Below are 4,316 nucleotides of genomic sequence, written 5' to 3' on the forward strand. Positions count from 1 at the left end.
TTCCAGTTACTTATCATTTGAAATCTCACAGGGAAAACAGCACTGTGTTAAAGAACAAGGAACAACCAATTAAAGTGCGTGTTTTGTTTCATCATCTTAAGCAACTGTAACAGAACTGAGGAAACTCTGCTTGTGATTTATTAGTTGCATTTTTTGAGTTTTCATATACAGTTAGATATTTGCCTGAACTGCTTCATATGGAAAATGTAATGAATTTCCCCATATTGACATATTTTTGTGCATCAAATTTGCATTTTTTAAAAAACAATCAAGTACATGGAATAATTAGCTTGAGCTAAAATGAACAAAACAAGCCATCTAAAACTATTTGTTAAAAATTCTAGATTTTTTTTTTATGCCAACTCTGAAAAATTAAAACCCCTTGCAGTTATAAGAATACAACTGTACTCTGACACTAAGTCCTAATTTGGGCCTCTTGAACTAAATACTTATATTTCACTTACAGGACTGTTTTGAATATTTATTTCAATGCTAATCATTTTAAATTTACCTACTACCTGTCACTCATTTTGGTGTGGGACTGTGGGGTCTTCTAAATCTTTGCAGGTTCAGGTTTAGACTGGTGCAACAAAGATGACCAATATTTCTGATATCCCCCACTGGGTTTGGAATCTGGGTGATTTTAGAGAGAATACCAAGAAGGTGAAAGAGAACAAACAGGAATGAAAGAAAAATTGGATCAGAGATGAAGCTAAGGGAGGAGCTGGGAAAAATAAAAAAAAGCATGACAGAAATGACTGTGTGGAGCTCATAAAGAGGCAGCTGAGTACCAGATGAGGTGATGGAAAGGAGAGTGGGAATGGAGGAGGGAATAGTAAGTTTTGGCATGTGTGAGATAAGGCTCTGTGGGATAGGTAGGACAGGAAGTGAATAGAAGATGAATATAATTTGGTAGCTTCTGTTGCTGTACAGAGTTCAGCATCATTTCAGGCTGAGCTTTCAACTAAAAATTCTCATTAAGTAGAGGCCCAGTAACCCTGTCAGAAAGGTTACAGCAAAAACACCAAACAAGGCAGCATTTCCCCCACTGTTTTTATATAAGTCCAGCTAATTGAACTGAACTTGGAGGAAATACTAACTTGAACATTTTCATTTTCTTTCCTTGAACAGGAATTCAGCATGAACTTTTGTTAGTTTGAAGTTTTATTAATTTGGAACTTTAGTCACTGCTGAACCCAAATGAGAACCAAACAGAATAACTAACATATTTGACCCTCTAAGTAGATAGAAAAATTCCAAGATTAGTTTGTGGCAACACTGTTTTCTGCATTTTTTGTTTTGATCTCACTTTTCATTTATCCTGCCCAGATTCCTTCCAGGCTCCTGCATTGAATCAGGTGGTGCTATAACTTGTAGAAGACCTTCTGGTGGGATGAGTTGGAGAGAATTCGTGTTGGGGTTTAGACTGTGTGAATAGCATTGCTCAGAGCCCTCCTGTTTTTGGTATTGCTTGATTACTGCTTCCACCCTCACAACGAGCTCCAGGAAAGGTGCAGAGGATTGACCTCCCTGCCTGCCAGACTCTAGGGAGAATACTTCTCCGTGTTGTGGTGTGCTGCTAAGTCAGCTGTCCTCGCTGCCTAATTGTCAGAGGAGCACTGCTGTGACAAGTCGCTTGGAAAAAGCAGGGATTGTGTGGCTTTTCATCTAGAACTGACATCAGGTGTTTTTAAGAAAAAAGCTGGGAGATTCCTATAGAAATTGCTGTGCGAGAGTTCATGCCAGTTATGTTGTTAGCACACTTAAATGCTGCACAAGCAAGCTTTTGGAGTTTGATTATTGTTTTCCTCTGTCTGGAGAACATGGTGTCAAGTGCCCATTTTTTATTTTAAGAATAGTCTCAAAGACTTGATTGTTCTTTGATCCTAATGCTGTGCTGAAGGTAGTTCAAAGTTATAAGGAGTTATGTATGCTGTGTCTTAATGAAATGCTTGTCTGAAATTGTACTGATAGCCTGCTGTGAAAAAATCAATTTGCCATCAGCAACTGAATGTACTTGATGCTCAATTTAGTTCACCCAACTATTTCACGTTCGTTCCCTGTAGTAAAACAAAAGGGTCCTGAGAATTAATTACAGTGTTAGCATCTGCTCTGGCAGCTTTGCTGATGTACTTGGTGCAATAAGACACTTAAGGTGGGAGTGAGATGGAGTGTAAAGTTTTTCCCACTGCCATTCCTTATGCAAATATCTTTTAAAGGACAGGCTCCTCGGGTGTTCCCTGTACTTTTTCTTTTGGCAGTAGAGCACTCAGTTGTGTTTAAAACTAGCAAATACCAATTGCTTCCAGATAATTTGTGTTATGTCACGTTTTCGTCGTTCATATTTCTATAGCTATTGTTGGCTGCCCAGTGGAGTATTGTTTATTTGAATGCTGGTAATAACATTTCTTAGTTTAGAGTAAAACCCAAGCATTTTGGGGGATCAGTAGATGAATGAGAAGTCGCTGAAATTGCAGGTTCCTGACATTCCCAACGTTGAATCTCGTGTTAGTGTAATTCCAACCTGCTGCGCCAAGCACACTGTGGAGCAGCCTTGAATGCTGGACAAGGATACTTTTGTCTTGTGCAAAATCTTCTTTAACAATTTCACCTTTTTTAACATTAAAAATTGTCAGTGCGCTCACATGCCAACCTAAATTGAGGTTTCTTTGTGCTGAACATATAAACTGAGCTACAAAAGAGGCACACGAAATACCAGTAACTTTAGGATTTTAATATTTCATAATTTTGTATTTTAATGCATATTCAAGTAAATAAATCTTGATCACTTGGTCTAGAAGAAGGATCAGGTCCCGTACCTTTTGCCTGGGCTTTTTATTTCTTTTTGCTGAACCATCACAAGGTATAAATTATCTTTCTTGGAATGCCTGAGAAAACATGATCTCTCAAATCCAAGAGATTTCCATTATTTGTAAGTTGTCTGTAAGTTCTGTCATGTCAGATTTGAAATGTGTTCATCCACATCACTGTATTTTGGAGAGGATCATAGATTTCTGTGAGAGAGTGCTTGAAATTTAATCTCGTCATGGATGACTGTGATACCTGTTAATGGTGGTAGAGTTTGAACTGTTTGCATTGGAGAACGATTTCACTTCATGGAATTATAATAAACTCCCTAAATTTGGTGAAGTAAGACCAGGTTCATTTTATTTTTCTGTCCACTAGCTTGCCATGTACCAAATGCTTTTAACTTCTTATCTCATAAGAAGATTGTTGAAGCAGTGCCTGACACTGGTCAGGTGCGGTGGTGATTAATACTGAAGTGAAAAGAAAAAAAATAAAAATTAAATATTTAAAAAATGAATATTCTTATAAAACTGCAGTAACATAGTGTGACATTTAATATGCCCACCTGCATATCTTGTTTCTTCTATCCTAAAATTTTAGCTGAGCGTTCAAAGAGTTTTTCTTTGCTCCCCATTGGCTCAGGAATGGAAGAACATTTCTGTATTTTGTAGATATGCTTTATTAGAACATCACATGGCATGAAATTTAGACTCTCTGCATGTAGAACCATTTTTTGAAAGAACATTTGCTGCTCCTCCACAGCAAACCTGTCCTCTAAATAATTATTTTTGTATCTACTTAGCAAGGCCATCTTACTTAAGAAAAAAAGGACATATTTCTTTATAAAAATAAGGTGGTTATTTATTAAAAGTGCTGTTGAGAATATTTGTGATCTCTTTAGACATGAACAGATAGGTGAATTGAAAACTAACATTTTTTATGGTTCTTGAATATAGTTCTTATCAAGGTATATGCTTCATGTGTTGTTGGACAGTATTGAGGGGAGGGAAAAGTAGAAACCTCTTCTATCATTCTATAATTTTTATAGTACATGGTTATTGTTACCTTGAAAATACATTATACTTATTTACATAAGCTGTAAGGCTTCTAAACCAATTTTTTTCTAGGTTATCTTTGGTCCATGAGGCATGCATAGTCTTCTGATCTCCATTCCTTGCATGAGAAATAATTGTCAGAAAAGAAGTGGGGTTTTTTTTGAATACTTCAACAAAACAGAAATGGGAATTTGTATGTGCTTTCAATTTGATAGGAAGGAAAAAATAATTTTTTTCCTTTGGTATGGGAAAAGTATTCCTGATAGCCTAATACTTAATACAGCTGGGAGGAAAACTATAGGTTTTGTACACCACTTAATTTCTCTAGACAATGAAATGTCTTCACCTGGAGAAGCAGCCTATTTTGTGCCTAGCATTTTTCATTAGAGGTACTAATTAGCAACAGCTAACAAATGATGCTGTTATGCATTAATACTCAGAAGTGCATCCAGG

The sequence above is a fragment of the Coloeus monedula genome, assembly GCF_965178545.1.
Source record: "Coloeus monedula genome assembly, chromosome: 6".
Lineage (NCBI taxonomy): Eukaryota > Metazoa > Chordata > Aves > Passeriformes > Corvidae > Coloeus > Coloeus monedula.